We start from the raw sequence: 13,837 nt of genomic DNA, 5'->3' as shown, positions 1-13,837 counted from the left end.
TGGGCTGATAATGTCATTTCCCCCACTTTCCTTTTTCTTATGTTATTACAAGAAATCGTAATCATTCATAATTTCATTGATGTATGTATGATATGTCTCCCTCATTATAAAATGAAATTGTAGTTATAAAATAAGTCTTTAATATATCATAACAATGTTATTCCTTGTCAAATTTTGATCTTATTTTCATTGTTTTGTTTGCCTTATTTTTTATTTATCGCGAGTACACCTTTAAATTCCCCCTTTTTTAAATCAGACTAAAACTTTGTAAAACACAGCTCCCAGATCACTCTCAAGAAGAGATTACTGGATCAAACAATTGCAGGCCATGAAAAATTCCCCTCATCTTAAAAGTGATCTTGAAAAAAGAATCACGGTAAGCCAATACTTCCCATTATTTGTAAATTAGAGAGTACCTCATGGAAAGCATATTTTTTTCATAAATTGCACGAATTCATGCTGACATTATTGATCTGTCATATTGAAAAAAAAATACACGGAAAAGTGTCAATCTGAGTTAAAAACAAATTGCTTGAAAAGAATCTAAGCATGTACTGTGTAAGCTCCATTCACGATGTTGAATTTTATCCTTACAGATGTTCAAACATGACCAACATATCATAAGATGAAGAGGATTTTGAAAAGATAAGCCTGCTGCTTGACACCCACCGTCTATATATTCTACTCCTCTTCCACTATACGTGTCATCATAATTTTTCTCGTGTCTCCGTAAAATTGCAAATACATCATTATTGCATAGAGTGTTAGTTGTGTTTGGCCATCTCTTATGAAAGAATTATACAACGCGCAGGTGGGGGATCACACAATATAAGCTTTGATTCTTTTCCCCACAATGTTCCTTTTTTCTAAAGTCACATCAAAACTGTTCGTATTATCCTTTCCAATATAGCTGATCAATCAAATACCTGTTTACTAAGAGACTTTTACCAATTACCCATGAACCTGACCTCAATCTATCCACAAGCATGAGAAGTGGATATTGATCATCGAGAAATAAACGGGATAAAGCAACAACGCGCTTTTTTAGGCTACCGGAAACACTTAAAAATATTCCAAAATTTCAAGCGCGCACAGGTTCCACACTTTTTTCTCTTGCGTGTGCGTGTTGTTTCTTACTGTTAGTATGGCCCCCATATACTGTTAATTATGTCATGGAGTACTTTCCCTGTAGCTTCATTGTAGCTGCATGGTCGTCAGTCGTGTATGCAGCAGCATACAACGCTACGAGCTCTATCCATTTTTTATATAGATGATATCGACTCACAAGAATCCGCCAACAAAGGTCACATTCGTACATAAAAATTATAAGACACATACTGATACAAAAACGAAATTATAAAGATGCAATTATTCGAACAATACTGTGTAGGCCTAACATTGAAAAAGAAACGAAACTGGGTGATTGATGAGATATATATTTACATAATAGTTTTACATATATATTTATAATATTATACATATATTTTTTATATTTCATGGTATTCATATACATCATATATATTCATATATATTCCCATTGTATTGTTCAAATTGCCTATATTAAATGCTATTAGTCTATTGACATCTATCGCATTATAAGAACAAATTTCAAAATTTTATAGGGACATAAAATACGTTTTTAATGTGCGATGAAAACTCCCTTTATTGTACATTGGGTTATATCTGATGACATACATGACATAGGGTTGAACAATGTTTTGCTAATTTCCGCAGAGGTTATACAAATATACACACCTCCATCTTACAAAACATCTGCTTCAAGGAATAGACAGGTCAATGTATTATGGTTTGACCCCAAACAAATTGCAGCAAAAGGTTTTTCAAATGTTCCTGGTACTATTAGACCTCAGCAGTAACATACTAAAAATCTATCAAAATCCCCATCTGGGAAAGTTGTTATTTTCAAGATGGCGTATAAGATGGCCGCCATATCACTGATTTGTTGTTATAACTCATTCATTATCCACACTAAATCCTATTTCGGTGCATATTCCATGGTCCAGGAGGTAAAATAATTTGTTGATACAGGTTAGAGTGAATATGAGCACTCCAGGGTACCTGTAAAATCCAGGATGGCGCCTAAAATGGCCGCCGTAGGCTAAAAATCCACAATTTATTACTTACTTAGTTTACTTTAATTTGGTTACCATTTAATGGTTTTGAGGGTGAAATAGTAAATTGGGACAAGTTACCAGGACAGTCAGTGGTATGGTGTGTCCAAATGTCAAAGGTGGCTTCTAAAATTTTGATGCAATTCTAAGATTGCATCAAAATGGATGCTGTTAGCAACTCATGAAACATATGATAACTTATCCCCATGCAATTAACTGTAGGCACCAAAATTATTTCTCACAAGTGGATAGTGTATGAACTATATGTCCTCTTTTTAAGTAACAGTGGTAATTTTAGAACCCATTTTTGGAAGCGATCTTGGATTTTCAGGCAAAATGGACAACTGCACATCACTGTAACCAGTCTCAAAGTATTAATTGATCCTTGAAATCCTAGTGTAGACACCAAAATAATATCCCCCAGGTGTATTTTAGGTTTTTTTTTCCACTTTTAAGTAACAACAGTTACTGAAGACCTCATTCTTTTTTAAGTTATCTTGGATTTTTATACATACTAGACACCTGACTGTCCTTTCAACTTGACCCAATGCATTACTTGACCCATTAAACCTTAGTGTAGACACCAAAATCGTATCCCCAAGGTGTATTTTTAGTGAACTATGTCCAATTTTAAGCAACAACATTCAAAATCCCCAAGTCGTATTTTTAGTGAACTATGTCTAATTTTAAGCAACAACATTCAATTTAGACCCCATTTTTGGAAGGCATCTTGGATTCTTTAGCATACCAGATCACTGACTGTCCTTGTAACTTGTCATAATGCATTACTTGACCCTTTAAACCATGATTTAGACACCAAAATCATATTCCCCAGATATTGAACAATCTATGTCCATTTGTAAGTAACATCAGACATTTTTGTACTCCATTTTTGGAAGCCAACTTGGATTTTTTGACATATTAGACCAATGTCTGTCCTTGTAACTTGTCCGAATGTATTATTTGACCCTTGAAACCATATTTAAGACACCAAAATCATATCTCTCAGGCGGATATAAAATGGGCTATGTCCACTTTTAAGTATCAGCATCCATTATAGAATCAATTTTTGAAAGCCACATTAGATTTTTCGGACATACCAGATCACTGACTGCCCTTGTAACTTGTCCTAATATATTATTTGATCCTTGGAATCAGTGATTTAGACATCAATATTACATCTTCAAGGTCAATATGAAATGAGCTGTGTGTGCTTTAAGTATCAATAACCATTATAAAATCTATTTTTGGAAGCCATCTTGGATTTTTGGACATACCAGACCACTGGCTGTCCTTGTAACTCGTACTACTTTACCCTTAACACCATTGAATAGAAACCAAATAATAGCCACTTTAGTAAGTAATAGATGACTTGTGGATTCTTAGCCTGCGGCAGCCATTTTTATAGATACTTATCAGATCGTGTTAGGTCTATAGTTTGAATTGAATTTCATTGACATGAAGTAAATTATAGATGTTATAATACTGTTGCAGTATTTCTAAACTTTGTATTTCTTAAGGGCCGTCATAGGGCAACGTGTGGCAGAATGGTCGCATTGCCTTTAAAGTGCTTTATAAAAAAAAAAACGATGCGAGTATCACATAAAACAAGAATGAAAAAGACGGTGTACTGTTCACACAAAATATCAAATTCATCTTCCTTCAAAGTAGTGCGAGTTCTTCTAAAGATGTTATATCAAGAGTTTCTATTTATTCATTTACCACTCGTGTATCAGCAAATGCTGAACTGTATCTGCCACAACACCTTCGGAATAATTTACCATTGAACTTAAAAATATATCATCATTAGAAACTTTCAAACTTATTTTTCTAACAATATCAGATTGTGGCACTAAAACACTCATCTAAAATATTTTGTTTTTTTTTCTCAATTTTTGTGCTTCTCGAAATTATATAGATAATGAAAATAATATCAGTTCATATTTATATAGCGTTTTCAGATGCCATCTTGGTCAGCATACATGAAATAAAATAGATATAAATTACCAGGCAGTGTTCCAAGTCCAGTGCACACATGATCAGGATATTATAAATGGTAGATGGCGCTATTTTAACAGCCATTATGTTCAATGTACTGAAAATGGAAACAAGTTATTAACGATATGCAAGTTGATGAAATTGACCGTATTTATAGCATATGGTTGTTCCAGATGAAGCAAACGACTTGTCTCTATCAATTACAAAATGAAGTAGAGTCCAAAGTTTTGTATTTTAACAGGAGGGCAGCGCTGCATGGGGAGGAGTGATGATTTTCTAATGAAAAAAGGTAATAGATGATAATTCTATAAGGAGAAGAGGAGGAGCAAGTAGGAATATATATTTGATGCCTCTGTAATTTAATCTAGAATAGTGACGTCATCATTGTTGTTGCCCCTCTCCTATCAAAATACCCTGAGGCATAATTTTGAAACATTGTGCAATCGAAATGAACATTTAAAAAAAAGAATGCATAATATAGCATTTCCATTGATTTGAATGTGGAATAAAAGAACACTGTTGAACATTATACAGATCCATCTGTAACTATGTTTTAAATGCAAGCCCACATAAATTGAGTAATTTATAGTGAAAAGACGGGCAAAACAGGCCGAATGAAAATCGATCTGGATTGAAAATGAATGTGGGTAATCAGGAACGACGTCGTAATTTTGTTTTATTTACAGCCTTTGAGCTATAGAGTTTGAATTAATAAAACCACGTCCCTAGTTACAGCGTAACACAATCTTTGTATTGGTCGGGGTAACTTGAACTTAAATTTGTTTTAGTGTGTATTCATCGGCAGTGTTCATCGGTAAAAGTCGCATGGTTTCCGGCATTACCACACTTACCCCTACATATTATGACGTCAAAGTACAAAGATTATTTCAGATTTAATATATATTAATCACACTGTAATGATTCCACTAGGAGTCAAAGCATGTTTTACTTTCTAAATCTAAAACATTTTTGTGAAATGTGAATTAAACATTAGTAATTTCATGACATACAAGTTTGCAAAAATCACCGTTTATCATGTTCACCATTTAACGACACGCTGGAAACTTTCTGCCAATTTGTAATTTTTAATATGATTGTCTTCGAGGTTGTAGTGATTTTCTTTCCTTATTCATGTTGACATGATGTTTGACATACTTTAAGAAAACCCGAACATTTATGATATTAGAATGTACCTCATATTCTTGTTATGAATGACAGACATAAACATGAATGTTTTATTATTTTAAGCCTTGCTGTATCTAATAGCTTAACCGTCAACCACTACGGTAGATTTCCTAAGGACTTGAATTAGTAAAGCTCGATAAAATGAATCATCGGTTCTGACATCACGATTTGATAACGCAATTATACCCAGAGAGCTAATTCGATTAAAATTAATGATCAAGATGACACTTTATGATTAATGGATCAATGAATTATCTTGAAGTGAAATGAATAAAATATTATGCTTGCATATCCATCGCCAATGCTATGTCTGCTCCCTTTTTTAATGTTAATGATTTTTTTCCCTCCTCTTGCTTACACAAAATATTACATAGTACCAACGAATGTGGGCGCGTTGTAGTTGAGTGGTTCTGACTCTCGCCTATAATTGAAACAAGGGTCATGGGTTCGAATCCTAGCCATGGCGTGTTTTCCTTCGGCAATAAATCTATCCATACTGCGCTGCACTCGACCCAGATGAGGTGAATGGGTACCCGGCAGGATTAATTCCTTGCATGAACTGGACGTCGGTGATGGTTGCTCGAGCTAAAGCCGGAGTAATAATAGCAAGCGCTTTGTATCCTCGGTCAAAAAGCGTTATATAAATCCAGGTATTATTGTTATTATTAACGAATATTATTCCGATTTATGATTTTTTTTTTTTTTTTTTTGGATGGTAGAGAAATTCAATCTCGGATGGATTGTAAGATGTTGAAGATGTTGATAATGTTACATAAAGAACGAATTTGAAGGTTTGAAGCTTTCTTGTTATTGGAATGTTATCATTTCACTCTTCTCATAATGTATGGGGGAGGGGTGGGTATTGTGAGTAGTAATAACTATAGGTTTGTCCCTACACCGCAAACCATAGACATCACTTTGTACTAAAACCATAGACACCTCTATACACTCATATACCCCTTACACCACACCTCACTTCAGTGATAGACCCATACACCACAAACCATAAACACCTCTATGCACTCATAGAACCCTACACCTCAAAACCATAGACACCTCTACACTGATATACCTATACACCACACCTCACTTCAGTGATATATATACCCCATACACCACAAACCATAAACACCTCTATGCACTCATAGACCCCTACACCACAAATTATGATCATTTCCATGCATTCAGAGACCGTACACCACAACACATAAGCACACCTCTATGCACTCATACACCCAAACACCAACAATTATAGACACCTCTATGCACTCATAGACCCGTACACCTCAAATCATAGACGCCCCTATGCAATGATATTTCGTTACACCGCAACCCATTAATAATTTAGCATACAGTGACAGACCATTCGACCTCAAACAATTGTCACAAATACCTCGAATGACAAAACCTTTCGAAGAAATCACAATAATTCTTTACTTTACAACAATATAAACACATCTTTGTTTATAGTAATCATTAATCAACATCGCTATTTTCGAGCATCCAAGCCCGGGACAGGTGCTGTAGTAATTAATTATTAATCTTGCTGCTCTTAAGAAAAAAAAATTAATCCATTTTGTCGGTCAGAAGTCATCAGTGCAATGAATAGATAAAGATTATCGAACTTCCACTAGAGCGTCTCGCGTATGAATAGGCACACACCATATCAAGGGGTTTATTATAATGAAACTTCACTTCCAAGGACCTTCTTTCCAGAGCAGATGGCCATTTAGAATTTAAAATGGATGTGCCTTACTGTTTTTTTGTATGATGGTGACAGCTCCTATTGCATATTTTATTGAGATTTATAAAGAGGATGGAAAAGGTGTCTGTCATGAGGCTCTAGTGTGAGCTTAGTGTAATGATGAAAATCGTAAGTAATAGTCGGATCTATAGAGCCTCTTTTCGCGAGGATTTATTTCACAATATCTAAATGATTAAAACTCATGTCAGTCTTGAATATAATCTATAATAAATATAGATCATGAATATAATTTTCTCTTTAAAAGCGTATTATACAGTGTGTATCGCAAAATAAGGCAATCCAACTCATATTTTCATTGGGAAATTAAAAAAGCAATAGTGAAATCAATTCAGTTTATCTTTCAACATTTAAATAGGGTTTCTTGGACGAAGGGATTGCTGGTGACTTGTACACCCATGCTTAACGTCATTGTTATGAAATATGCAGAATTTGAATCATTTAAGATCATAAAAAAATTATGTATGGCGTAATTGACATATAAATTGATTAAAATTTGAACAAATGTAATTTACTTTTTTCTGTTTCATATATAATCTCGAATCCCTTTATGTAAGAACCATAATTAAAATGTATAGAATATAAATTCATACACATGTTAATATATATATATATATATATATATATATATATATATTAATGTTGATGAAATATCATTCAATTTTTGTTTTAATTGTATAGAAAAATCAAACAAGAATAACAACGAAAATGTCACCAAACTAAAAGAAACATTTTGTTATAGGAGGACTATTCGTATACCCGTGGGAAATAAGTCGTAAGCAGTCGCATCGGATCGTATTGCGGTCGCACAACGTTGCAAGAAGGCCTGCGACCGGTCGAGCAACTGTCGTAAGACCAAGCAGTCTTATGAATAGACATACAGAGCCATATTTAGCTATCGCAGCACGTGGAATCTTTCATCCCAATATTGCTCTGTGAAGTTTATGTAAAAGTCTTAAAACAACTATGTTAATCGTTTTCAGCAATGTGAAAATGGTGAATTATAATGCAGTAGCGTGTTAGTCGATGTAATCATGCAACATTTGTTAAATGGGAACGGGACGCATTTGTGAGTAGCCCAGAGGCATGTTTTCCTCTCTGAGTTTCTTTAGGTTTGAATTTTCTTAATTCAAGCTGCATACCGCCACTTTGGAGAGGAACGAGTGCAAAAACAACAAAACTTGAAGAGGGAAATCAGCATAATGGACTCTTGATGTTTTGACCGCAGTGTCTTGCAAATAATACACTTTAGGTCATACCCAAAGCAAAGCTATTTTGCAGTTCGGAAGTTATTAGCACATAAATGAAAGGTCACAAAGATCTAGACCTTAAAAATTTATTAAAAAAAAAATAAACTCAGTTTTTGCATGAACATACCAACGTCGTTTATGTAGATTATAGGCATTGCATTTTAAAAAGCCAGGATCAAACAGCGGAATTATTTGAACAAATAGAGAAAAGTTATAACACTGAACATGTAATCGAAATCAAATGTAAAACAAAGAAGAAATTACATTTAAAATTTTGCTTAGTTCGCACATCAGATGCTCTATCAAGGTCAGTACTAAACTCAGAGATCCGATGACGTCACACACACTTTCCTTTTTATGATATATAAAAAATGCCACTGAACAATTAGATTGATGAATGTAGAAATTTGATTTTCGTCAAATTTTAGACAAAGGAAGATGTTTCTAGTTTTTTTTATTGGCTCAAATTTAATTGACTCTTCTGTGATTAGGGAACTCTAATGTGAAAAATAAAGCAAATGCAAAAGTAAGCATGCACTCTTAGAAAAAAAAAAAGGTTCTTAGAGAGTTCTGTGCTTGTCCCGTATTTGGAACATATGGTTCCCCAGAATGCTTTAAGATACCCTAAATAGCCAGTTTGGAAGAATTTTAGGTTCTTTGTTACATCATTTAAGGTTTTTGAACACGTAAAAAACCTTTTCGGGGGCACCCGTTTTCTCGAGGGTTTCAAATTCGGGACAAAAATGACAAAAAGATGCTGGATGGTGCAAGGACAGATAGGTCCCCTTCGTCAGATTAAATTTGTGATGAGAAGGAAGACGTTTCACTTTCTTTGACTTTTTAATTTTTGCATGATTAGGAAATGTCTAATGCACGAAATAAATGTTTCCAAAAAGTGGGCAGGAGAAAAAAAGTTCCCCTTTACCGCATATACAGATATAGTATCAAAGCTTTAGACTTTTATTGAAATTATAAGAAAATCAGAACTTGTGTTTACATGCACTATGGCTAAATATAATTGATATACCTCTATATATTAGCTGACAAGAAAAATGAATGTCTAATAATGAACGGTAAACCGACGACCAGAAAGGCGCAGGGAAACAATATGGAAGATCTATTTGTTCAATCTCCGGCCAAACTCAGAAGCAAATTTGATTAATCTAATTATTGAATTAAACTTAATTGAATTTATTTTCATACTTCACAAAATATATAACAATTTTTTTTTTCTTTCAATGTTTATTGAATATATAAATCAACATCAACACTTACAAAATAATTACACGTACAAAATCACAAATCATGGAAAAAAAAATATATAAAACAAAATATAACAACACAATACAAGAAACACATTTGATTACATACAGAATACAGAAGATTATGACAATGGCAGTAAATAAAAGTGAAATATGAAGGAACCGGCAAGCAGAGCTTGTAATGTCTGCAGGTTCCTTAAAATAATCATGAAATCCGCAATCAAGGAGATCGGACACTAACAAAAAAAATTAGACTACAAAGGAAAAGCCAAATATTAGCGTTTATAGAGAAATCGCTGGTTAAAGAGTGAGAGGGAAATTGGATAAATAATGAAAGAGAGAGAGAGAGAGAGAGGAAGGGGGGTGGGGTGAGAAAAAAATAAAAACTCACGCAGTATACCGAATAAAAAGGTACAGGGCAAATACATTATATTTGTTCAGCCAAATGTGAGAAAGAAGGCATCTCGTTCATTTATTCTCTTGAAAATTTTTTTTTCAGAATGTTTTCTTTCTGCATTCATGTACCTTCTCTTGTTCCTTTCCTCTCTTATCTTTTTTGGTCGTTTTGGAGTTGACCACCCTCACCGCCCTTCGCTAGTCGTGTTTATTTCTATCCAGTTGAAAGTAAAATGAACTACGTGAAGAATGCAATTAAAGATCTTGACAAATAGAACTACACTTGAAAATATTAATTGTTGTTGCCAGGTAACTTTCACCGAATGCGGACAAATACCGTAGAAATAGAGTATGATGGAGTGATAAAGGAAACAGATTTTCGTATTCATTAGATTACTTTATTTTGTATTTATTTAATTATTGGTAAATGCACATATATTGACAAGCAGCGGGGCTGAAAGGGTCAATTTACAATATCAACACAACGTAAAAACAAACATAACATGTACAGTAAATATAATTTTGGGCTTAATGATTGAATGGCATCAATAGCATTATACCTTTGGCATGGTCCTTGATATTTGCTCACATGGATAAGTAAGCACATAAGGAGTTGGGATATTAAAGATGCGAGCTTGCTCTACATTTTGGTGATAAAGAAGTCGTACTATTGTGTTCAAAATAAGTTTGTATAGATTTGTATAGGCAAGCGCAGTTCAACACTAAATGTTGCTTATTCATTTACTTACATGTATTTCTTTATCTATTCATTTATTTATACGTTTAGTTATGCGGGTATGCGTATGTATGAAGGAGACAGACGGTAAAAATAAGGGCATGCGTGAGGGAGGATGTAATAATGAGGGATTATGTATGTATGGGGAAAGAGGCAGATAGAAGAGAACGTGTGGGACTGAAAGTGTTAGGCTGAGTGTGTATGTGTGTAAGGGTGCGTGTGTGGGTGGGTGTGTGTATGGGTGAATGTATGTATGTGTGATGGAGAGAGAATGAGAGGAAGGTGTGTGATGTAGGAACAGTGAACGCGTGAGGGTGTGTGTATTTATGAACGAGAGAGGCGTAAAAAGGTGGGTGTGGGAGAGTATAATACTGAGGGTGTGTGTATGTATGAGAGGGAGAGAGACGGAGAAGAAGGTGTGTGCAGGAGGGAGAGTGTGAGAGGATGGGTGTGTGTCTATATGTACGGGGAGAAACGTGTGTATGTGAGAGAGAGAGAGTGAGTGTGGGATATGTATGTATTGGGAATAGAGGTAGAAAGAAAGGCGTGTGTGGGTGGGAGGCTGCATGAGATATGGTGTGTAGGCCTATATATACGGAACGAGGCCGAGAGAAAGGTGTGAGGGTATGTGTGTGGGTGTGTGCCGTGGCCGAGTGGTCTAAGGCGCCTGGCTATACATGGAAAGTCCGGGGTTCGATCCCCGGCCGCGGCACCTATGCCCGTGAGCAAGGCATTTAATCTACAATGCTCTTTTATCATGCTTTCAAATAAATGGAAATGCTATATGCATTATTAAAAAAAAAAAAAAAAAAAAAAAAAAAAAGTGTGTGTGCGTGTGGGAGAGTGTGTGTGTGTGTGTGTGAGAGTGGGGATATGTATGTATAGGGGATTGAGGCGGAGAGAAATGTGTGCGTGGGAGGGAGGACGTGAGAGTGAGGGTGTGTATTATGAGAGAGTGTTCTCAGGCGCTTGACTATATCATACATGGATAGTCCAGGGTTCGATCCCCGGCCTGCATTCAAATAAATGAAAATGATATACGATGTGTGCTTTTTTTTATATTTTAAAGTAAATGAGGATGTGGGTAGTATAAGATGGGAGAGAAGGATAAGGGATGTGGTGGAAGACAAGAAACTATATATACATAAAGACGTAGATCTATAACCTAAGGTAAATACAAATAATTTATCGTATATAAATCTCAAAATTTACATCGAGACATTACTCTGGACTAGAGAGATTGCTTATTATTGCCTATATTGAAAAAAGATGTGCGAGCTTTAATAAAAGAATGTTTTAAAATGGATTCCCGTTTTCTTCAGTCAATTCATAATGTATCATTAGTTCATTTTTAAACATGGATGACCTTTTATAATTTTATTTGGTTATAGTTGACATCTAGAACGATAATATGTCCTCATTAAAAAAAATTGTGATATGATTTTTACATCTACTTTGTGTTTGAGTTAACTTAAAAACAAGTTATTTTTTTTGGCTAGCTGCTTTACTCTAAATTGCAGGGATTTAAAGTAAATCCAGCTGAACCAAGGAACCAATCAATTTGGGGCTTACTTTTAATCCTAAAAAAATATATTGTAATTCTCAAGGGATTTAAATTTGAATCCTTTGAGATTAAAAATGAATCTTACGGTTAAATTCAAATCTCAAATTCGATTGGTCCCTGAGTACAGTTCACTTGAATTTATTTTGAATCTCTGCAATTTATATATATTCACTTTCGTTCTCCACAGTTACTTAAAGACTTAACTGTGTTTTCAATTCATTGAATTCTGTTCTCTCATTTTTTTCTTTTTAGATCTGCGTCCTGTGCAACCACTTCGAAATATGGTACTCTCCGATCTTTAACTACATTTCAGCCGTTTTATACCTGAGCACTACGACAATCAATCCACTTATGTATGGCCTCTTCCGAAGGAAATACAGAAGAAAAGTCTGGCGGAAGTTGGTGAAGTTGTTATCGAACTGTCGACAGATAAATCGAGTGCATCCTCATGATGACGTGGTAGGAAAGGATGAGATGCCAGAAGTAGCAGGAGATGCTAATGCTGGATCATCAGATTCTTGACAAGGACTCTATCTTTGTATTATTTCTGTGTGATATTGATTAAATACCGCTATGAATCTCAACATCCCATTATTGAATTATTTAAAAGAAAAATAGTATAAATCTTAAAATCGGTATAATCTACACGAGTTGTTCCAGTTAGTGATTCTAAAAAAAAAAAATATCAGGAGACATCATTACGATCGACTTTCTGATCAAGGGATCAGGATGGTTACGACTCTCATCTTTCAATCAGAGGGAAGTGGGTTCGAATCTCAATCATTGCGTGTTTTCCTTCAGCAAGAAATTAACCCACATTGTGCTGCACTCGACCTAGGTGAGATGAATGGGTACCCGGTAGGATTTATTCCTTGAATGCTTTAGCTCCTTTATGGCGGCTCAGCTACAGCCGGGGAAATAATATGATACCAAGTATCAAGCGCCATGGAGTATATGGAATTATAGTAGCCGCGCTTTAAAAATGGACCATATTATTATCATTAAATACATCATTTATAGAACACATTTGATTTTAAGATATTTTCTTATAACCTCTTTTTTAATCATTTCAAATCTATAACTTCATCCAAACGACATACGATGGTGAAAAGTGTGCATGTTCCAAGCAAGTCACACACACCATAAGGGGAATGCTATCAGGTGACTTGAATATTATTTTCTTTGTTTATATTTAGTAGATAATCTAGTTTCTATGAATTGAATTTCTTGTAAGGGGGGTTTTCTTATATAGAAATATTATGAGAATAGTTATTTTAAATTATCATCAGCATAACTTCGGGGTTACTTTGTTGTTCCCCTTGTTTGTCTAGAAATGAAATGAATTTCAATCGAACAATTTATGTCAATTTTGACTAAATAGGCAGTCGAACCTGCAGTAACACGAACACGGATTCGTAAATAATTTATAGTGTATAAGTCAATCACAGGGTACGGAAAGAAATATAGATGACTATTATGATGAAGACAGCCTCAGTGAAGTCACACATATTTGAACTAAAATTCTTTGCCATGTTTATCTATATCAGATTCT

This window comes from Lytechinus pictus, chromosome 1, assembly GCF_037042905.1.
Source record: "Lytechinus pictus isolate F3 Inbred chromosome 1, Lp3.0, whole genome shotgun sequence".
In the NCBI taxonomy this organism is placed as follows: domain Eukaryota; kingdom Metazoa; phylum Echinodermata; class Echinoidea; order Temnopleuroida; family Toxopneustidae; genus Lytechinus; species Lytechinus pictus.
This window is presented reverse-complemented; position numbering follows the sequence as displayed.